Below are 23,305 nucleotides of genomic sequence, written 5' to 3'. Positions count from 1 at the left end.
CCAGGCTCCTCTGTCCATGGAATTCTGCAGGCAAGAGTACTGGAGTGGGTTGCCATTTCCTTCTCCGGGGGGTCTTCCCAATCCAGGGGTCAAACCAGCGTCTCCTGCTTTGGAAGGTGGGTTCTTTACCACTGAGCCTCCTGCAAAAGTTCTCTTTAAAATAGCTCCTGAGGCCGTTAACGTGTTGGAGTTTGGGACCCACGTAGGCCTGGATTCACACACCAGCTCCACCACTTCCTGGCCGTGTGTGTGTTCTTGCCAAGTTGTTCTACTACTGGGGCGTCGGTTTTCCCAGCTGAAAATGGAGCTGAGATTGCTGCCCGCCACTTAGGGCTGTTAAGATGCACTTGGTTTCAGTTTGCATTCCCACCAGCAGGGCAAGAGAGCCCCCTTTTCTCCACACCCTCTCCAGCATTTACTGTTTGTAGATTTTTTTCATGATGACCCTTCTGATCAGTGTGAGGTGATAACCTCATTGTAGTTTTGATCTGCGTTTCTCTAATAATTAGTGCTGTTGAGCATCTTTTTCATTGTGCCTTATGGCCATCTGTATGTTTTCTATGAAGAAATGTCTGTTTAGCTTTTCCACCTTTTTTTTTTTGATAGGGTTGTTGGTAAACTGATATAGCCACTATAAGGAACAGTATGGAGGTTCCTTAAAAAACTGAAAGTAGACCTACCATATGACCCAGCAATCTCACTACTGGGCATAGACTCTGAGAAAACCTTAACTCAAAAGGACGCGTGCATCCCAGTATTCATTGCAGCATTATTTACAGTAGACAGGACATGGAAGCAACCTAAATGTCCATTGACAGATGAATGGATAAAGATGTGGTACATATATACAGTGGAATATTGTACTGTTGTTACTGTTCAGTCACTAAATCATGTCTGTTTGCGACCCCACGGACTGAAGCACGCCAGGCTTCCCTGTCTTTCATTGTCTCCCAGAGTTTGCTCACATTCGTGTTCATTGAGTTGGTGATTCTATCTAACCGTCTTGTCCTCTGCCACCTCCTTCTCCTTTTGCCTTCAATCTTTTCAGTGAGTTGGCTCTTCCCATCAGATGGCCAAAGGAGTGGAGCTTCAGCATCAGTCCTTCCAATGAATATTCAGGGTTGATTTCCATTAAGTTGACTGGTTTGATCTCTTTGCAGTCCAAGGGACTCTCAAGTGTCTTCTCCAACACCACAATTCAAAACCATCAATTCTTTGGCTCTCATTTGTAAAGCCTCATCAGACAACCTCTTTGCTTTCTTGCATTTCTTTTTCTTTGGGATGGTTTTGAAATATTACTCAGCCATAAAAAAGAATGGAATAGATCACTTGTAGAGGTGTAGATGAACCTAGGAGCTGTCATACAGAGTGAAGTAAGACAGAAGGAGATAAACAAAGATCATATATTAATGCATATGTGTGGAATCTAGAAAAATGGTACAGTTCAGTTCAGTTCAGTCTCTCAGTCATGTATGACTCTTTGCAACCCCATGCATCACAGCATGCCAGGCCTCCCTGTCCATACCAACTCCCAGAGTTCACTCAGACTCACGTCCATCGAGTTGGTGAGGCCATCCAGCCATCTCATCCTCTGTCGTCCCGTTCTCCTGCCCCCAATCCCTCCCAGCATCAGAGTCTTTTCCAATCAGTCAACTCTTCGCATGAGGTGGCAAAGTATTGGAGTTTCAGCTTCAGCATCAGTCCTTCCAATGAACACCCAGGACTGATCTCCTTTAGGATGGACTGGTTGGATCTCTTTGCAGTCCAAGGGACTCTCAAGAGTCTTCTCCAACACCACAGTTCAAAAGCATCAATTCTTTGGCGCTCAGCTTTCTTCACAGTCCAACTCTCACATCCATATGTGACCACTGGAAAAACCATAGCCTTGACTAGACGGACCTTTGTTAGCAAAGTGATGTCTCTGCTTTTTAATATGCTATCTAAGTTGGTCATAACTTTCCTTCCAAGGAGTAAGCGTCTTTTAACTTCATGGCTGCAATCACCATCTGCAGTGATTTTGGAGCCCCAAAAAATAGTCTGACACTGTTTCCCCATCTATTTCCCATGAAGGGATGGGACCAGATGCCATGATCTTTGTTTTCTGAATGTTGAGCTTCAAGCCAACTTTTTCATTCTCTTCTTTCACTTTTATCAAGAAGCTTTTTAGTTCCTCTTCGCTTTGTGCCGTAAGGGTGGTGTCATTTGCATATCTGAGGTTATTGATATTTCTCCCGGCAATCTTGATTCCAGCTTGTGCTTCTTCCAGCCCAGTGTTCCTCATGATGTACTCTGCATATAAGTTAAATAAGCAGGGTGACAATATACAGCCTTGATGTACTCCTTTTCCTATTTGGAACCGGTCTGTTGTTCCATGTCCAGTTCTAACTGTTGCTTCCTGACCTGCATATAGGTTTCTTAAGGGGCAGGTCAGGTGGTCTGGTATTCCCATCTCTTTCAGAATTTTCCACAGTTTACTGTGATCCACACAATCAAAGGCTTTGGCATAGTCAATAAAGCAGAAATCGATGTTTTTCTGGAACTCTCTTGCTTTTTCGATACTCATCTCACACGCTAGTAAAGTAGTGCTCAAAATTCTCCAAGCCAGGCTTCAGCAATACCTGAGCCGTGAAATTCCAGATGTTCAAGCTGGTTTTAGAAAAGGCAGAGGAACCAGAGAAAAATGGTACAGATGAACCTATTCTCAGGGCAGGATTGGAGATGCAAATGTATAGATGGATGTGTGGACACAGGGGTTGGGGAAAGGAAGAGGGAGGTGAGATGAATTAGGAGATTGGGATTGACATATATACACTGCCATGTGTGAAACAGATAGCTAATTGGAAGCTGCTGTATAGCACAGGTAGCTCATCTTGATGCTCTGTGGTGACCTAGAGGGGTAGGATTTGGGGGGATGGGAAGGAAGTCCAAGAAGGAGGGGATATATGTATACATATAGCTGATTCACTTCATTGTACAGCAGAAACTAACACCCTATTATTAAGCAACTATACCCCAATTTTTTTTAAAGACATACTTAGTATGTCCTCTGTTAATATGGTGCTGCTGCTGCTGCTGCTAAGTCACTTCAGTCATGTCCGACTCTGTGCGACCCCATAGACTGCAGCCCACCAAGCTCCCCCGTCCCTGGGATTCTCCAGGCAAGAACACTTGAGTGGGTTGCCATGTCCTTCTCCAGTGCATGAAAGTGAAAATGAAGTCGCTCAGTCGTGTCCGACTCTTTGCGACCCCAGGGACTGTAGCCCACCAGGCTCCTCCATCCATGGGATTTTCCAGGCAAGAGTACTGGAGTGGGGTGCCATGTCCTTCTCCAATATAGGTTGTTATTATTGTTAGTTTGGCATTCACATTCCATCTGACTCTGCCTCCAGATGGTTAGAAATGTAGGCCAGCATCCTTCACAAGAAATGAAGGCATCCTTACGCCTTCACAGCGCTTCCTTTCCCAAGTGACTGTGGCCACAGTTCCTGCGAGGGGTCCCCTTCTCCCAGGTCACCTCCTCTCCCCGCCCACCAGCCTTCTCTCCAGCTCCAGGTGGCTCCACAGCATTTTCATCTTCGTTTTCAACTTCTGCCTCTCAGTGGCACCGCACGCCCAGCAGACGATCCACCTCGAGTGCCCGCCAGCAGCTCACACAGCTGCACGTCCTCACTCCCTCAAGCCGCTTCAGCACCACTTCCTGGGGCACCGCCCAGCAGCCCAGCGGGAAGCACCCCCGCCCTCTGCCTCCCAACTGCCAGGGCCCTGCTGTGCCTACTCTTGCCCAACAGCCCTTATCGCTTGAGACCCCCGAGTCCTCCCCCCAGCAGTCCTCATCTTTGTTCATTTTTCTATCCCGCTTGCACACTCTGAGCCCCCCAACACCAGTCCGTGGTCTTGTCTGCACCTGTGCTGAGTTTCGACAAGACAAAGGAAGCAGGGAAAAGGCCATTTCCTCAGAGCTTACTGGGTCTAACGGGACTTCCCAGAGGGCAAAGTGACCCTCGTTTACTTCCAACTTTTATATACGTGTGTGTGTATATGTATATATATTTAAATTATGATAAAATATACAGGGCTTAACATTTACCATTTTAACCATTTGAAAGTGTACAGTTTGGTGGCATTAAGCACAATTGCAGCCATCACTACAGTCCCTATCCAGGTGGTTCCAGAACTTTTTCTTCCTAATGAAAACTTCATACTCATTAAACAATGGATTTAACTGTTTAATCAGTTTTAATTTCTTCCCCTATTTTCTCCTTCCTCCAGCCTCTGACAACCACTGTTCCACTTTCAGTCTCTATGATTTTGACGACCCTAGGTACCTTACATGTAAGGATGGATCACTTAATAGTTGTCCTTATGTGACTGGAGTATTTTACTTAATATAGTGTCTTTAGGGTTCATTCATGTTGCAGCATATGTCAGGATTTCCTTCCTTTTTAAGGCTGAATTATATTCTGTTGTATGCACTTGCAGCATTTGGTTTGTCCATTTTTCTGTTGTTGGACATTTGGGCTGCTTCCACGTTTTGGCTATTGTGAATAATACTACTGTGAACAAGGGTGTACAGATATTTCTGCTTTTAACTCTTTTGGATATATACCCATAATGGATCATAAGGTAACTCTGCTGCTGCTGCTGCTGCTAAGTCACTTCAGTCGTGTCCAACTCTGTATGACCCCATAGACGGAAGCCCACCAGGGTCCCCGTCCCTGGGATTCTCCAAGCAAGAACACTGGAGTGGGTTGCCATTTCCTTCTCCAATGTGTGAAAGTGAAAAGTGAAAGTGAAGTCGCTCAGTCGTGTCCAACCCTTAGCGACCCCACGGACTGCAGCCTACCAGGCTCCTCCATCCATGGGATTTTCTAGGCAAGAGTACTGGAGTGGCTTGCCATTGCCTTCTCCGTAAGGTAACTCTACATTTTATTTTTTGAGAAACAGCCTACCATTTTCTACCGTGGCTGTACCATTTTACATTCCCATCAGCAATACTCAGAGGTTCCTATTTCCCCACATCCTTGCCAACACTTGTTATTTTCTGCTTTGATTATTTGTTTTTTCATTAATAGTCATTCTAATAGGATCTCATAGATTTGATTTGCGTTTTCCTAATGATTAGGGATGTTGATCATCTGTGTGCTTATTGGTCACTTGAATATCTTCTTTGGAAAAATGTCTATTCAAGTCTTTTGCCCAATTTTTAATCAGATTGAGTTTTTTGTTGTTGAGTTGTAGGAGTTCTGTGTGTATTCTGGATATTAATCCCTTATCACATACGTGATTTGCAAATATTTTCTCCCATTCTCCCTTTTCACTCCCTTCTCCCTTTTCACTAGTGTCCTTGTGAAGTTCTGTTTACCTAGTTTTTCTTTTGTTGCTTCTGCTTTTGCTGTCATATCCAAGCAATCATTACCTTAACCCTAACTCTAACATTGCCAATTCCAATGACATAAAGCATTTCCCTTATGTTTTCTTGTAAGAGTTTACAGTTTTAGATCCTATGTTTAAGTCTGGGTTCATTTTAGGTAAGTTTTGTATATGGTATAAAGTGAAAGTCCAGCTTCATTCTTTTGTATACGGATATCCAGTTTTTGTAACACTGTTTGTTTAAAAGATCATCTTTTCCCGGATGACTGGTTTTGGCACCCTGTTGAAATAAGGTCATAATGGTTATTTGACCATATATATTCCAGGGTATATTTCTAGGCTCTCTTTTCTATTCTACTGGTTTACATATCTGTCCGTTTTGTAGTAAACAAAAGAACATGTGACTGCTTTGAAAGGTTTGAAATCCTAAAGTCTGAGTTCTCCAGCTTTGTTCTTTTCCAGGATTGTTTTGGCTTTTGGGGTTCCTTGTAATTCCTTATGAATTTCAGTATGGATTTTTCTATTTCTTCAAAAAAAAAATTGTTATTGGTATTCTGGTAGAGGTTGCAGTTGAATCTGTAGATCTCTTTGAGGAGTATTATCTTAATATTAAGTCTTCCAATCCATGAACATGGGATGTCTTTCCATTTATTTTTATCTTAATTTCTTTCAGCAATGTTTTGCAGTTTTCAGTGTAGAAATCCTTCACCTCCTTAGTTCAGTTTAGTCCTAAGTGTTTTATTCTTTTTTGTGCTCACTTGTACTTTTTGAAGCTCCTGATGTATTGCAAAATGAAGAAATGTAAAACAAGATACCAGAATGGTGGTCAGTTTAAATCATATGATCCTCTCAGTGTTTCTCAGGGACAGCACATACAGAGAGAGTAATGGGACTGTATAGTGACAAAAGCATAACTTGGAGTCCCTTCGTGAATGTGAGGTCTCCCTGTCCACTATCCCCCACTGTGATGGGAGGAAAGACCCTGGGTGGTTCCTGTTACTGGGGTAGGTGTGGGAATGACAAAATAGTCCCTCAGGTGGGCCTGGCTGAGGGATCCAGGAGACGCTTGAAGTCCCCAAGGCCTTATCAAAGCATCTTCCCAGAATGTGATGTTGAGAACATCCAGACCACTTTAAAGCCTCAGGCTGGAAGACCCCACAGTTCTGGATACTTTCTCCCTGGAACAAAAGCAGTCAGCCAAAGGTACAGCTGAAATAGAACAGCCACCCTGCCCACACCCATAGCCTTGCTAACCCTGTGGGGATTTCGTCGGCTGTGTTACTGGCCCACGCCAGTTTCAGTTTGAGGAGCTGAGTGGGGACAAAAGGTGAGGGAGTGCAGCGTGTGAGGGCCGGTCCCTGTTCAGGCGTTTCCCCAGCCTCCTGGGAGGGCTTCTCAATGGCAGGCCTCTCCTCTCCAGCCATTCAGCTGTCTTAGCTTTTTCTCAACCGTTCTTTTCCATTGGATTTATTTTGCTTCTCATTTTTGTGGCCTGTGAGGACACACATACAGCACAGCCACACACGCATGCACACACCCCCCCACACACCCCGTTCTGTAGCCCCCCAGATGTCTGCAGAATTTATAGGCTGTGGTGTCTGGAGACACAATCTCTGTCTCCTCTGCTGTCTTCTTTCCTCTTTCTCCTTCCTGCTAAAGCCTGTTGTTGTCTTATCCCTAGCCGGAAGCCCCCTCTGTCAGGGGGCCAGGTTCCCGGCCACTAGCTCTGCTCCAGCTGCTGCTCCTGCAGGCCCCAGCCAACTCCTATTTCCATGGCAACCAAAACTCATTTTTCTATCCCTGCATTTCCACTTTGGAAAGGAAACCCTTAATAGTTTGTTTTTTTTTTTTAAGAAAAAAAAAATTGAGCTACATCTGGCATCGTCAACTTGGACTGTACAGAATTCCTAGCTCCCCCGACTCCCTTGGTCTCATGGAGACCCTCCCCCACTTTCTTTCGCCTGCCTCCACCCCTCCCACACTCCATGGCTCCTGACTCAAAAGCAGGTTTGAGGAGAAGCCTGGGTGAGTTTTTTGTCTCTTTCAATTAATGCAAGAGGACTCTGTGCTTTGCCAATTCAAGAAGAGGATGAGGTTAGAGGCTGTTTACCGTGGCATCATGTAATGCTAACCTGTGTCATCAGTGGTATTTGTTTATTAACCCTCCCCCTGTCTGGCGAGGTCAGAGGTTGTCTGAATATGTCATTATGTCCTCTCTGAAGATGAAGCTCCCACTCTTGGGCAGCATGACTCTGAGGTTCTGAGCAAGATTTGATGACTACACTCTCAGTGTGGTGGGTTGGCTGGCTGGGCTGGCATTACACGTACAGGAACCTAGGAGAATGATGTGAAGGGGTTTGACAAAGCTCTCCCCTCCCCACCCCTACCCCTAAAGACTTTCCTTACTGACTTGGCCTATCCCTGGTGCCTGGAATTCCACCTTTGTCTGTGAATGCCATTGGGCTAACAAGCCGTTTTCTATTAAAAAGATAAAGTGCATGTTTAGTTGTGGTCAGCTTGGACATTCCACCCTGGCACCGTACCGTGCACATGGAATGTGCTTGGTTATTGTTTGCTGAGTTGCACTAATGTCTTAGCGTATGGCAGTTCAACAGATAACTTTGTTTTGTTGGGTTGTGCTGTTCTGCATGGCTTGTGGGATCTTAGTTCCCCTACCAGGGATTGCACCTGGGCCCCCAGCAGTGAAAGCACAGAGTCCTAACTACTGGACCACCAGGGAAGTCCCAGGAAGGGATTTTCTGTATTTGTGTATTCACCACTTTATCGCACTCCCCTGAACTACCCACTGCCGTCAGTATTGATAACAGAGAGTCACGTGCAAAGTGCAGGCATCAGTTTCTGCTACAGCAGTTGGCTCTTCCGGCTGCTCAAAAAACAACGTGGGCTGAGAAAACAAGGAGCATCATTCAGTCCCTCCAAGGGGAAGACACTGTTTGTCTAAACATGGGTCTTTATCTCTACAACATGCTACCCCCACCCGCTCCTGCTGCCCATGCGAGCCTGGCTATTTGAGTCATTCGTGCTGTGTTTTTGAACATAACGTGGGGGAAGAAGAGCCTCCACGGTCTGTTCAGCTCTGGCTCTGAAAAATACAAGCTGCGTTCAACTGAATGACAGAAAGAAATCTGTCGAGCCAGGAAGCGTAGTAAATACCGTGGCTCTCTGCAAATGTGCACAGCCCAAACAGCTTTTTCCAGTCTGGAAAAATGAAGAGATGTGTCTGTGCAAAACCAGCCAAGCCTCCACCCCTCCTCCCTTTCCACCGCGCCACCCCCACCTCCTGGCAGGGCCTCCCACCCAGCCCCAGACATTCAGTCATCAGCTTTCATCCTTTGTGACTTGCTTTGCCCCAGGAAATAACATTGCCCAGGCTCTGGGGAGATGTACCAGCCTCTCCCAGGCCTCTGAGGGCCGTCTGTCTGGTTGGGTGTCTGTCTGGTCGGGTTTGGCCAGTCGTCTCTGACCTTGGCCAGCTTTGGCTCACAGCACCTTGGTGCGGGAAGCCGGGTGGGTCTGGTGTCTCCTCTCCCCTTGCTTGCTCCCTGCTGCTCTTCCCCTCAATCTTCCCCGTTTTGCTTTGAAAGAACCTTTATCCCATCCCTACTTCCATGAGACAGTGTTTAGAGGGAAGGCTTGGACAAGGTGAGGGTTTAAAAGCATTCGCTTTGGACTGGTACAGGGGGTGGAGGTGCAACAGGAAATTTCTCAGTGACTCAGAGACCACCAGGGCCAGGACAACCTTTGGTGGGTACAGTTTCTAAAGGGGAGGGCCTTACAGGGCAAGTCTGGGTCTGCACCTTGCCTTGAAGATAGATTTGTGTGGCAGCTCTGCTGTTTTTGCTTCGATGGGATGTTTAGGAATGGGGATAGCGCCGACAAAAACACCTGTCTCCTGGAATGTTGACCCCAGAGACCACATATCCAACTGCAGTTCAGCGTGTTGGGAGGGGCTCTGGGATGGAGACTGGAAGCAGTGGGTTTGAACCTTGACTCCTGAGGGTGGTGGGGGTATGTCATTCACCGCTGTTTCTGTAGCACCGAGGGCCAGCCTGCCAGCAGCACGCGCTCGACTGATGGTTGCTGAGTCAGTGAGGGAATGAATGAGCCCGCGACCTCGGATACTTTGCCTCCTTGAACCTCAGTTTCTTTCTCTGTAAAAAATAGCGTAGGGATGTCCCTGGTGATCCAATGACTGACTGCACGCTCCCAAACCAAGGGGCCCGGGTTCAATCCCTGGTCAGGGAACTAGATCCTGGTGCAGCCAAACAGATAAATAAATAACATTAAAAAAAAAAAAAATCTAACCTGCCTAGTTCACCATGTGTGTGCATGTGTGTGTGAGTGCGTGAAAGGGAGAGATACAAAGCAGTATGAATATCCTCTGTTGTAAATTGGAATTTAAAAGTCAGTTTGACTCAGGTTCTGGGTTTGTGTCTTTCCTCAGAATAAGGGTCTATATTTGTGTCCCCTGAACGCTTCGTTCTCCGTGCTGTATTCTCAGCACCCTAACAACTGCAGTGCATTTCATTTATTGTTTTTAATTTTTATTTTTAAAAATTTTTGGCCATGGGGCATGTGGGATCTTAGTTCCCTAACCAGGGGTCAAACCCACACCCTCTGCTTTGGAAGTGTGGAGTCTCAACCACTGGACCCCCAGGGAAGTCCCTGGGGAGCATTTTAAATGCTCTTAACTGAGCAGTTTAAATCAGAGAACAGTGATTTTCAAGGTTGGCTTCTGACCAGTGCCATGTTGGTCCCATACTTGGCTCCAGAACTCCACGAACCAACCCCCCACCCCCACCCCTACACCCCCCTCAACACACACACAAGGTGGAACTCACCTTAGCTCAAACAGCACGTTTCCATCCAGCGCTCTGGGGAATGCGATCCTCAGATCTTTGCTCGTGCTGTTTCCTCTACCTGAAATGCTCCCCTTCCCTATTGCTTGGCTCATTCTAACTCATCCTTCAGATCTCAGCTTAGACCTCAGTTCTCCCAGAACACTGTTTCCCACACCCCGCCCCCAAGCCTATCAGGTCACGCCTTCTCCTCCATGGCCTTTCCTTATCCACATCCCCTATCTGAGAATGGCATCTCCCCATTCACTTGTCTGCCTCCTTCATAAACTGTGGACCCCCTGCAGACGAAGACTGTGTCTTTCTTGTTCATTGATGTAATCTCAGTGCATATCACAGTGCCATATGCCAAGAAGGTGCTCAATAAATATATATTGATTAGATGAATAGCAAAAGTGTGTTGGTGAGATGAAAGAGACAGGAGTCAAGAAGGTTCTCTTAGGAGAGTATTGTATTTACTGAAGTATAGAAACAACCCTTCTCCTTTCTCCTCCTACCAGAATGGCTTGCATACAAATGAAGCGTGCAAACCCACACACACACACAAATACACAGACGCATTCCCCCCACCCCGAGATTCACGCACACACCCTGCTGCAGCCAATCGCTTGTGCAATGTACTTTCCCTTGGTCTGAAACTCTGCTCTTGTCAACTCCTCCCACGTAGCTTTCTCATCCGTGTATACAGGGAATTGCAAACCTAACTGGCAGAGTAGAGGTAATGCCAGGGAAAGAGATTCCATGATCACACCTTTGTGACTTGCTGGATCCAGGTTCCCCCACCAGGGATCGAACCCAAGCCTCCCGCAGTGAAAGCAAGGAGTATGAACCACTGGACCTCCGAGAATCCCCATGCCTAAAATCTTTTCTCATCTCTCTCTGCCCTCTAGATTACTACACCATCCCTTTGTGAGGACATCCTACTTACCTTTATTATGTACAAATCAGGGAGACACCTGAACTTAAAAAAAAAGAAAAAGCTTACTGCGTGGTTCTGCCAGGTACTCGGAGTCCTCGCAAATGTGTCTTTGGGCAAATAGCTCCCAACTCTGTGCCTCTTTTCTATCTCGCAGACAGGAACAGCAGTTGTCCTCAAAGCACCACGTGACTTTTAAAAAACCTTTTTATTTTATATTGGTGTACAGCTGATTAGCGATGTTGTGATAGTTTCCGGTGGACAGCAAAGGGACTCAGTCATACTCATACATGTATTCATTCTCCCCTTTAAACTCCTTCCTGCCATCCAGGCTGCCGCAGTGTGACTTTTCTGGGGGAAGGAAAGAGCTCCTTAAATATGCAGTATACTGGTCATGGTTTTGTTGAGCCTGAGAAACAGGAAGGTATCACTTGCTCTTCTACAGGCAGGTGAATTTTAAGTTGTCTTGAAGGTTATCTCAAATGTGGCTAGAGGCTGAAGTGTCGACTTCTCTCTCCCAAAGAAAGAGTTCTGAGCTGGCCACGTGAACTGCCTTGGGGAGGAGAATTTCCAAAGGGGATGGGAGGGTGATTGGTAAGGACCCAACTGGCAGCTGATCCAGTGTGATAACATGACAGAAGCCTCCAAGTGTTTTATGAACCAGGGATCAGCAGGCAGGGCCACCTCCTTCCTGGGCCAGGCAGGGCCCTCTGCCCCTTGGCTGCATCTGACCTCCTGGCTGCTTCTCCCAGTGGCCTGCTGACCACGTGGAGAGCCCCTAGGTTGGGGCTGCAAACTGGGCTAACCACCAGCAGATCTTACTGAGCTCATAATGTCAGCCTTTGCAATATTTTTCATCTGAAATCAGTTCCCAAATTGGAAGATTTCATATAAAATCCAGATCTCCACATCTATAGAAAAATGAAAGATCTGGCAACACCAGGCTCACGTTCTCCCACAGGAATAACCAGCCAGAGGTGGGCAGCTGCTGCGCCTTTCTGAGAGGATGTGCTGTTTCCAGACCCCACTGCTACTGCCCGGGCTCCGACAGGCTGAAGGTGGTTTCCCTGGTGGCTCAGTTGGTAAAGAATCCACCTGCAGTGTAGGAGCTTGCCTGCAATACAGGAGACCAGGGTTTGATCCCTGGGTTGGGAAGAGCTCCTGGAGAAGGAAATGGCAACCCACTCCAGTACTGTTGCTTGGGAAATCCCATGGACACAGGAGCCTGACGGACTGCAGTCAATGGGGTCACAAAAGAGTCAGACGTGACTGAGCAACTAAACCACCCCCTCCTCCAGGCTGAAACCAGTGTCCACTGCCTTTCATCGCTAATGGTACCTGCTGGGCCCTGAAGGCACCTGCAGGTCTCTCCCTGGATGGGGATCTTCTGTCCCCCAGATGCTTCAGGAACCCCTTTTCCTCCTCCCTCACCCTGTTGATGTTGACGGATCCGGTATTTCAGTACCCAAGACTGGGTTTTTTCTGCCTGTAGGTCGTACGTTGCCATCATCATGAAGAAATACCAGGCCACTGGCTAAGGAGCAGGCAAGGACCTGTTCTTCCCTTCCCAGATAATACACTCCCACTTCAGCAATAACCTTCCGGGAATCATGCCCGTGACTTTCCTTCTTTTTATTCCATTAGTGACTTTCAAAGTGGATGTTTCAGCCAGATAAAGGAAGCAGACTGCACTGCATCAGACCTCCTGCAGGGTGAGCATTTGGAGGAGGGTGGGGGCCAGTCAGGGCTTTCCTGTGATTTGCTCTCATACCTGGGAAGTCAGGATCTGCCAGGTCATGGAGGTGCGTTCTCCTAAGGAAGGAATCAGGCCTTGCTTAACTTTGATCACTGAAATCACTGTTCTCCTTGCCCTTCTTTCATAAACAAGGAAATTGGAACAGAGCTAAGAGAGGCTTTTTCATGCACTTTAGGAAAGAATGAGCAATGGAAAAAGGAAATTGAGAGCTTTGGGGGAGTTTATAGCAGAGGAGTCGTTGAGTTTGAAATCGGAGCTGGAAATCCATATGTTTTGGAGGAAAGAAAAGAAAAGACCAGCCACACGCACAGAGCTTCAAGGGTATGTGCGGAAACGGTTATGGCAGAGGTGGCGGGGAACCCCACGTGGGCTTTATCAGACCCAGATGTTCAGGCACCAGTCCTCAGGATGCCCATGAAAGGGGCTGGAGCCAGAGCCTGCTGTGCCAGACCCAGTGTTTTCTTAACTACCGAGGAACACGTGAAATCAGTGGCTGGGAGCTTTCCCCGCCGGCACTCTTAACCCTGAGGCCCTGCCACCGTCTGTGCCACTCCAGTTACACACAGGCTGGGCTGCCTCCGGGCAAGACAGATGTGGACGGGAGTGGCTCATCTTGTCGCCATCCTTGCCTGTCAGTCCCTGTCAAGCAGGGGCTGCTAACCTGCCTCTGCTGCCCTCCACCCCAGACTAACCTTGGAATACAAGAGTTGGAAAGCCTGGGTTCGATTCTACCTTGTGTAAGTGACTTAGCTTCTCTGAAACTCAGTTTTACCATCTTTAAAATGGGGGAAAAATCCTTTGTGAGGGGCACACAAGATATGTGTCAAGGGCTCTGCAAAGAATAAAAGCATAAAACATATTTTTAAAAAATTATTCGTTATACTTTAAAATATCACTATGGAAAATTTCAAACGTATGCTCGTGTAGACAGAATAAACCCTCACAGGCCGGTAACCTCGCTTCCACAGTGGCCAGCTAATGCTCCATCTTACTTCCTCGGTAGTTCCACCTCCTTTCCCCATCCCCCTGTTATTTCGTAGGATATCTCAGATAGCTTATTTGATCCCATTATCAAAACGACATGGCTGACTTGCTCCCTCAGCTGAAATGTACCACGTTCTCAGACGTCCCTTGTTGCACCCCTTTCCTCTTCCAGCCCCACCATTTGCCTGGTACCCTAAACCCCTCCCCAAGCCATTATTCCTATGAAACTGTCAGCTCAGGTTGTAAGCCCTGGATTTTACCAGACTCAGGGATCTGCAGAGAAAGGAGTAGAACTCTAGGGGATTCCCTGGCAGTCCAGTGTTTAGGACTCCATGCTTGCACAGTGGGGGATAGGGGAGAGGGCTGGAGAAAGAGTTCAATCCACTATGGGCAATGACTCAATCTATCAGGCCTACGTGGTGTGGCCTCCATAAAACCCCAAAAGGACTCTCTTCAGAGGTCGTCCTGGTTGAACATGTGAACTGGGGAGAGGGTGAGCTGGAGAGGGCATTTAAACTCCCCACTCTTTCCCCTTCATCACTGGTGGGGGATCTGAGATCCCATATGTCATGTGGTGTGGCCAAAAAAAAAAAGAGAGAGAGAGAATAGAAGTCAAAAACATAGACACTGAAGCATCAGTCCTTGGAAGGAGATGATAGTGGGCCATTTCAAGCCTTCAAAGGCCATTTTCAGGCCTTTGACATCCGAGCTTAAACCCTGCGGAAGTTGACTAAGCTCCTCCTCTACTGGTGCTTTTCTTCCAGGAAGTGGGCACATGGGGGGCAGAGGTCACCAGGTAAATCAGGTCCTCGCTCAGCCACTGGCTGCAGGAGAATCAGGGCTTGTCCTCTGCCAGCAGGTGCCCTGGAAGTGACAGGGTTAGTCGCACAGCCATGTCTGACTCTTTGGGACCCCATGAACTGTAGGCCACCAGGCTTTTTGTCCTTGAGGTTCTCCAGGCAAGAGTACTGGAGTGGGTTGCCATTTCCTTCTCCAGGGGATCTTCCCGACTCAGGGATCGAACCTAGGTCTTCTGCATTGCCTGGCTAGAGTCTGTGATGGAGCTGATTGTGAGTCTTGGATATATTGCCAACCCCTGGAGAGTGGTTAGGATGCAGGCTCCAGAGACCAGGAGCCCTGGTTCAAACCTGCCTTTACTGCTTACGTCACTTCTCTGTGCCTGTTTGTCTTTCTCGTCTGTAGAGGTTCCAGTCCTTAGCTCCCAGTTGGTGAATAGATTAAATGAGATGATGCCGTATCCATTAGGATTCTCTTGGTAACCAGGGACAGAAAATCCAAGCCAAGACACCTTTGGGCAAAAAAGGAACTTGGGGGCTTACCTTAAGCTGAGAAGTCCAGGGGTGGTGAAAAGGTTTCGGACCCAATTTCCATTGTGTGATTTTGGGGTCGTTCCCCAAAACAACAAGGAACTCTTTCAGATGCCAGCTGAGTATCCCACAATTCAATTCAGTTCTGACACCATCTACTTGGAGATAGTACCAGATCCCACAGGTTACGCGACTGCCCTTCACTCCAAGCCCACCCCGTGTCAGACACCAGTGACAAGTCCAGCCTCTGCTTCTGACCAATCAGCTATAAACCAGAGATTCCCTGGACCTCTTCCTCCAGTGTTTTTAATTTGCCTAGAGCAGCTCACAGAACTCAGTTTATTATAAAAGGATGTAACTCAGGAACAGCTGAATGGAAGAGATGCGTGAGGAAGGTGAGGGGAGAGGGTGGAGAGCCCCCATACCCTCTCCAGCTCACCACTCTCCCCAGTTCACGGGTTCAACCGGAAAGCTCTCTGAATGGAGTCCTTCTGGGGCTTTTTGGAGGCCTCACCACAGAGGCCTGATGGATTAATTCATTGCCCACATGGAAATGAATTCCGTCTCAAACCCTCTCCCCTCTGGGGAAGTCCACAAGGGTGAGACTGAAAGTTCCAATCTTCTAATCACTTGTTTGGTTCTCTTGGTAACCAGCCCCCGTGCTTAGGCACTTTCCAAAAGCCACATTATTAACATAACAAAGGACACCTTTATAGCTCTGTTCACTTAGGAAATTCCAAGAGTTTTAGGACCTCCATGCCAGCAACTATGGAAGAAGGCCAAATATTTCTTATTATAAATCACATTATCACCGGTGGCCTTGGCTGGGTTTGGGGTTCTAATGTCAAAATCAGGACTTGATTTCTCTCTGCTTCTTGGCTCCATCTTTTATGTTTCAACTTGAGTTTTGGGTTAAAGTCGTAAAGAAGATGACAACATCTGTTTTAGCCCCTGTATCCTCTCCAGATTTTCAGAATCTCTTTCCCAAAAGTCCTAGGAAAAGTCTCACTGATCCTGTTTGGGTCACATGACTATCTGTGACACAGTCATGTGATCCAGGGAAATGAGACGCACTCATTTGCGTAGGCAGAGTCCTTGGATCTGTATGACTGGGGGCCCAGGGAGGAGGGGTGTGTGTGTAGGTGATTATGAGAAGGAAATTGCAGAGGGAGTTGGGCAAGGCTACCAGAACGAATGTGGCTAAGCCCTGGTGACAGTATTGAAGATATTCACTTTAGATGCTTTGTAAATCTTTGGGCACATTATCAAAGCTCATGAATATGATTTTTAAAAATTCCCTTCTATCTCTTGGATTATTTTTATTCTTTTTCAAATATCTGAGCCACCAGGGAAGTGGGGGTTTTTCAAATATGTGCTACCTCTTTGATCTTATTGCATTCCTAGGAGACAGACAGGAGGACGCGTACTATCCGCTTTTACAGCTGAGGATATCAGAACAGAGCGGGTCAAGACTGGCCACAGTCAGACAGCAAGATCATGAGGGTGTGCTGGCCGACAGTCCCACTTAACGTGAGAGTGTGTGCTCAGTCCTGTCTGATTCTTTGTGACCCCATAGACTGGAAACTGCCAGGCTCCTCTACCCATGGAATTTTCCAGGCCAGAGTACTGGAATGGATTGCCATGCCCTCCTCCAGGGGATCTTCCCGACCCAGGGATTGAACCCCTGTATCCTGCATTGCAGGCAGATTCTTTACCACCTTGCCACCATAACTGGCTCTGAATTCCCTGGCAGACCCACTGGAACTGGAAACTGGGACGTACCCTGTATGGGTTAATCAGGACCTGACAGGGAGTTTGGATCAGCTGCCCAGGTTCATTCCAAAGTAAGCAGTGTAGACTGGCAGCAGCCTGGGTGGGTCAAGTACCCATCACTGATGCCCTGGCAGATGGCAGTGGAGAAAGCTGGTACATGGGCCAAACCTCTGCCACCCCAGGAACACCTTCTCATGACCCACTCCCTTTACCACAAGAAATTGAGTACAGGACTTAGTTTTCCTCATCCTAGAAAAAAAAAGGAGGGGGGGGAAGAGGAGTAGGGGAAGGCTAAGGCTGTGTTTTTTGCCGGGCTGACTTCTCCCAAGGGAAATTGGTCCCAGAGCCAAGAGTGTCCTTTGCCAAGAAGTGGAGAGAGAGAAGAATCCCCGGTCAAATGGGGGTGGTTTGGCCAGCAGTCCTCGGGATCCTCTTAAGTGTTGTTGGGCTCTCCAAATGTTAGTCACTCAGTAGTGTCCAAGTCTTTGTGACCCCATGGAGTGTAGCCCGCCAGCCTCCTCTGTCCATGGAATCCTCCAGGCAAGAATACTGGAGCGGGTTGCCATTCCCTTCTCCGGGGGATCTTCCCTACCCAGGGATTGAACTTGGGTCTCCTGCATTGCAGGCAGATTCTTTACCATCAGAGCCATGAGGGAAGTCCTGGGCTCTCCAAAGAGCCTCCCAAAACACAGCACCCCTCTTCTGCATCCAAGTTCTTAACACACTGAATAAAAAGACAAAGGAATGGCAGAGAGCCAAGGTACGGCCTTAATTATCACGAAAGCTAGCATGGGCGATGTCACTTAGTGAAAGGACAAAAATTGGCTTCCTAACAACCTGGAAGGCAGAGGGAACGGAGCGGAACGTGGCGGATTGGCCTTCCTGAGCTTTCCAGTCAGATGTCATTCCGTGGGCAAGGGCAGTGAGAGTCAAGATCCAAAGTGTATTTAGGGAAAATCCCTCCTCATGGAAACCAGAAGTGGGGAAAACATGTGACCATCGCAAGTTATTCATCTCTCTGGGCATCCATCTCTTCTAGGCACAATGGGTGATGACAGTACCTCCCTCGTGAAGGAGGTGGTAAGGACTGGTGGTGGGGGTGGATACTGTGTGTGACAGCCCGGGCATGTAGTAATCACTCAGTAAAAGCTGCCTGTCTCTGAGCAGAGTCCAGGTTCATGGCAGGTGGCCTTGCTTTTCTCTCCAGCACTGAAGCCCAGGGCCCCCTGAGTCCCGCTGTGTTTGTGTACGGGCTTTTTCTCTCCAGCTGTAAAAATTCATGAGACTGTGGGTGTGCAGCGGCTTCTCAGTTCTTGGCTTCTTCCCAGGCTGTGTTCTCCCCACTTGGGGGGTAGGGGGAGTGGGGTGGGGTGGCAGACATCCTCTCCGCAGTGGTGGGAGCCCTCCTCCTTCCCCCGCTACCCCCGCCCAGGCCCTGTTCCAGCAGAGCCTGGCTCAAAGTTCAAAGCCGAGGTGGCTTTGTTGAGTAATTCGGTGACACTGCCTGCCCGCCCGCCATCTGAAGGGATGGCTCCCTCCCACACACCCATTTGCCGAGCATCTGCTGCCCTGTGTTTTGCGGTGTGGAGGCTGGGAACGGGCACGCCGCCCCAACTGACCGCCGCGAGGCTGTGCTTCCTTCCTCTCCCCGCTGCCCTTGGGCTCCAGGTCTCAGAGCCTCGCACAGGGAGGTTTCAGATCCGCTCCCAGGCTGCCTGGCGCGGACTGCATCTGGACTCACCCCAACCTCTTCCTCCTGGGGGTTCAGAGTGTTCTTGGAAGGAAGCCTGGGAAGGGAAAGGCCTTCCCCAGCCTCCCCCATTTAGTGGTTGGCCGACAGCAGAGACCCAAGCTGCCAAGGGCTCCGGAGTCAGACAGACCCGAGTTCAAATCCCTGGGTGACCTTGGGCAGGCTGCTCTCTCTACACTTCGGTTTCCTATTCATGAAAAAATGTGACAGCAACAGGATCTGCCTTGTGGGCTCATTGCCAGGATTCAGCAAGACGCTCACTGTGGAACGCTCACCCCACATCTGGCAAGTGGGGCGTGCTGGAGAGATGGTAGCCCTTGACCATCAGGAGGGGATCTTCCTCCCCAGGACCATCCCACCTCCCAACCGAGACCCCTGGGTAGTTGCTCTGACTTGACTTAACTGGGTTGTTTTGTTTTTTTTATTGCAGAGGCCTTTCGGGCAAGGACTCTATCTCATTTATCTTGTAACTCCCCCACCTAGCATGGAAGCTGGCGCTTAAAAAGCTCACTAAGTGTTTTGAGTAAAGAAGTGGAGGGTAAAGGAGCTAGGGAGTGTCTGGTGGCTGCATCTGCTCCTGGGCTGTTTTCTGAACTCTGGACCGTTCTGGTCTTTCTGCTTTTTTCTCTTCTCCCTTGCTTCCTCCCCTGCTTCCTTGCTCCCTTCCCTCTTCCCTTCCTTCCTTCCTCTCTCCTTCCCACCCTCCCTCCTTCCTTCTTTCCTTCCTTCTGACCTTCGTTTTGCTAAACGAAAATAGCTTCTGTCTTTGCTTTTCTTGTCCTCCAAAGCTGTGAGAGCACCCCTTGAGAGCCCTTCACCCAGCCGAGAGAGCTGCAATTCCTCTTTCAAATTGAGTCTGTCCCCTGACTCATTCATTAAAATGCATAGGGCATGTGACCAAACTGCATAATGAGTCTCTCATGAGGAAGGCTCAGAGGCACGGAGATGCTGCCAACTGCAAAGGCAAATACGTGCCCCCCAGCTGCGGATCAGGCTCATTGGCCGCCGTGCCCTGAGAAGGCTGGGGGCTGCCGTTCATCTCCAGTAAATCAGCCAAGCCCTGGAGAACTGCAGCCTGGCTCAGGCTGTGCAGGCTTGGAAGCTGTGTTCCTTTGGAGAATCCAACCCACGACCTTTTCTCAACCTTCCCCCACCCCTGCTTCGCTTCGTTTTTCATTTCTCTCAGTAGATTTTTAACCACACAAGAAGTACGTGAATATATCCTCCTGATAAAAATTTAAGCAGAAAAGCAAGGCTCCTATGACCTTTGCCCAACAGTGCTACTTCTCTCTGAGACAAACTTCTTCTAGTATCTTCCAGCTGCTAAATCCCATAAAAGCAATTTAGGGACCCAAATCCCCTTTTGCCCTCCTGAAGTCCCTAGGCCAGTTCTCAACAGAACAGTCAACATGCATCTTGGACCCTTTCGCAGTCCCCGTCCTGGCAGCCCTCCAGTCCGCCACGTGTAATCCCCACTCACTGAGGCATCTCTCTTGAATCCCTTCCCTACAAGAGAACTCTACCATCCACACTTAGGAAGCAAACAGATAAACGAGATTACTCCCTGATTAGACATTATGTTGAACTGTTTTCCAGAGGCATCTGCACTTTTATTTGGAATCCTGAAGCACGAAAAAGGTGTTGAAATCCAGTGATCATCACGGTGACCCCTCAGATACCAAGGCCATCTATGTTCCACCTTCAGGGCTTGAGCCTCTCCGAACCCCCTAAATTATATTTCTTGGGTAACAACCTATTCCGCTAGGGTGTGGCTGTGTCGCATTAACTCACCTGCAAGATGGGAATAATATTGGCACCTCCTTCAATGGGTTGTTGTGAAGCTTAAGTGGAAAAACTTGGCATTTTGCCTGGCACGTAGTCAAGATGCGATTAATTATCATGTCATAATAAAGAATTATCCTCATCATCATTAGTTTTACTCTAATCCATAATACTCCAGTTCATTCATTTGGGAAGTATTTTTGTTGAGTACCTACTATGTGCCAGGCACTATCCTTGATCTTAGGAATCTAGCAGCAAAGAAAGGGTCAAATATGGTTCACAAATGTATCAGATCTTTCTGTTTGATAAGTACTTTGTTCTCAGTTATGTCATGTCCTCACTGATGCCTTTTAGTCAAGCAGAGGCCGTATGATTATCTCTGTTGTTTGGCTTTAGAGAATTAAGCTAATGTGACAATTAGAAACTGCCCACCTACAACCTGGTCTGGAGTCTTTCTGATTCCAGTCTCTTGCAATATCAATGATTGTTCCAGGGCATGGGGATGGGTGAGCGGCTTGTAAGCAGCTCCCAGAGCCAAGCTGTGGTTTTTCCAGTAGTCATGTACAGATGTGAGAGTTGGACCATAAAGAAGGCTGAGCACCTAAAAATTGATGCTTTTGAACTGTGGTGCTGGAGAAGATTTTTGAGAGTCCCTTGGACAGAAAGGAGATCAAACCAGTCAATCCTAAAGGAAATCAACCTTGAACAGTCATTGGAAGGAGGGATGCTGAAGCTAAAGCTTCAATACTTCAGCCACCTGATGTGAAGAGCCGACTCATGGAAAAGACCCTGATGCTGGAAAAGATTGAGGACGGGAGGAGAAGGGGGCAACAGAGGATAAGATGTTGGCATCGTCAACTCAATGGAGATGAGTCTGAGCAAACTCCGGGAGATGGTGAAGGACAGGGAAGCCTGGTGTGCTGCATCCATGGGGTCACAAAAAGTCAGATACGACTTAGAAACTGAACAACAAGAGCCGGAAAGCCTTCCACAGTAGAACAAAAGAGAGAGAGGGGACAGCCTTCCATGTGCCTCTCAAAGAGTCCCAGTTAGTTCTGTCCGTGAGGTCAGTCAACTGTGCCTAACATGCAAACATATTCTCTGTCTAGTTGCCAGCTTCCAGGGCTTTGAGAAGATTTCATTAATGAAAAAGCACTTGCTCCAGCCTGTGGCCCGTGGTCCTGGCTATGACGACAGGCAGCTCAGCTGTCTAAGAGCATATTCCCCTGAACTCCCCCCAGCACAGGAGAGAGAAGGGCTGGGGCTGTGAGCTCAGTGACCAAACTGCATCTCCTTGGGGAGGTGTCGGAACCCCTAGCTAGAACGGGGTTCTCCGCACACAGCCAGGATCATCCCCCTAGTTAAGGCCAGGCCAGGCAGGACTAGTCCTATCTGGAGAACACACACACAGAAACTGGAAGTCTGTACAGGGCAGGCCTGGTAAAAACCCCACGGAAAGGGCACTGCAGGCCAACCACCTCTCGAAGATGCCCAGGACCCGAACAGGGCTCTGCCCGGGGCATTTGCCTGACCCCATCACAGTGACTACTCACCCTGTCCCTCTGACCACGGGTGAAAAATCTGAATCTACACAGCAGCACGACTGGTGAAGGGTCCCCCACCCTGAAGGTCAGCGCTGCCTAATCCTCATGGAAATTCACACAGCCCTGTCCTTCTTTAGGGTCCTTCATTCACTCTGTCTTGACAAGCCCACACCTTTCCAAGGTGTGCTTCATACCCATCCAAAGAGCAGAGTTGCATTTTCTCTTTTATTGACTCCAAGTATACAGGATCATTCCTAATCTTTGATTCATGATATGCTTTCATCTTCATTTGGACCTTGCACAGCATGCATCTAATTATTTATTATTTATCTATGATTACTTATTTATTTATAATATGGGAAACATCTGTGAGGGGGCTCACCTGCCAGTGTAGGAGACATGAGAGTCTCAAGTTCGATCCCTGGGTTGGGAAGATCCCCTGGAGGAGGGCATGGCGGCTCACTCCAGTATTCTTGCCTGGAGAATCCCACGGACAGAGGAGCCTGGCGGGCTACAGTCCATGGGGTCACAAAGAGTTGGACAGAACTGAAGCGACACGGCACACATGCACGTGGACACCTGTGATCCCCACCACCTGCTTCTTCCTATTGATGCGGAAAGCTCAGCCTTTCTGTGCACTGGTGCCAAATCAAATCTCGGAGACAGAGTTTGGGGTGAAGTAGGAAAGGGTAGCTTTATTGGTTTGCCAGCCAAAGGGGGACACAGCAGGCTAATGTCCTCCAACCCATATATCCTCACTTGGGGAAGATAGTGAGAAGTTTTATATTAATTGGTCTAAGCGGCTGTGGTCAGCTTGTGGACGTTCTTCTGATGGGTTGGTGTTGAGGTAAGTAGGAGTCGGCATATCAGCCTTCAGGTCCAGCTGGTCTGGGGTCTACATGCTTGTGGGCAGCATATCATCATTAATCGTTAACTTCTCCCACCTGGAGGGGGTTTCGGTACCTGTGAATTAGCTCAGAGAAACTGTTGTGTGTATCCCTTGGTGGGGAAACAGGACCTTGCCCCAAGGCTTCTCTTGAGTGTTTCTCCCTGGTCTCCCATCTTCTCCCTTCTCTAATTAACCACGCTTGCCCACTGAAACCCAGGGAACGTCATGGAGGCTGAGTGAAGGCTGTTTCCTATAACAGAAAAGGGAGACACAGAAAGGCCTTGTGCCCAGCCAGGAGCCCCACAGGGCCCTGCAGGGTATCGCTATGTGTTTCTG

General features: G+C 48.2%; 1 protein-coding gene across 2 annotated transcripts in view; it reads left to right on the top strand.

The window, feature by feature from the left end:
- The window catches only part of CHD9 (chromodomain helicase DNA binding protein 9), a 223,413-nt gene that overhangs the window by 11,734 nt on the left and 188,374 nt on the right, over positions 1–23,305 (top strand). Inside the window, exon 2 of one of the 2 annotated variants that reach the window (XM_055412768.2) lies at positions 12,808–12,875. The exons of the other annotated variant lie outside the window; for it this stretch is intronic. The gene's annotated coding sequence lies outside the window, so the exon portion shown is untranslated. The remainder of the gene's footprint in view (positions 1–12,807; positions 12,876–23,305) is intronic. 2 annotated transcript variants of the gene reach the window in all.

Source organism: Moschus berezovskii, chromosome 22 (assembly GCF_049115385.1).
Source record: "Moschus berezovskii isolate FMDL1 chromosome 22, NW_MosBer_1.0, whole genome shotgun sequence".
Lineage (NCBI taxonomy): Eukaryota > Metazoa > Chordata > Mammalia > Artiodactyla > Moschidae > Moschus > Moschus berezovskii.
The sequence above is the reverse complement of the archived record's forward strand: the minus strand, read 5'-3'. Positions and strand labels throughout refer to the sequence as shown.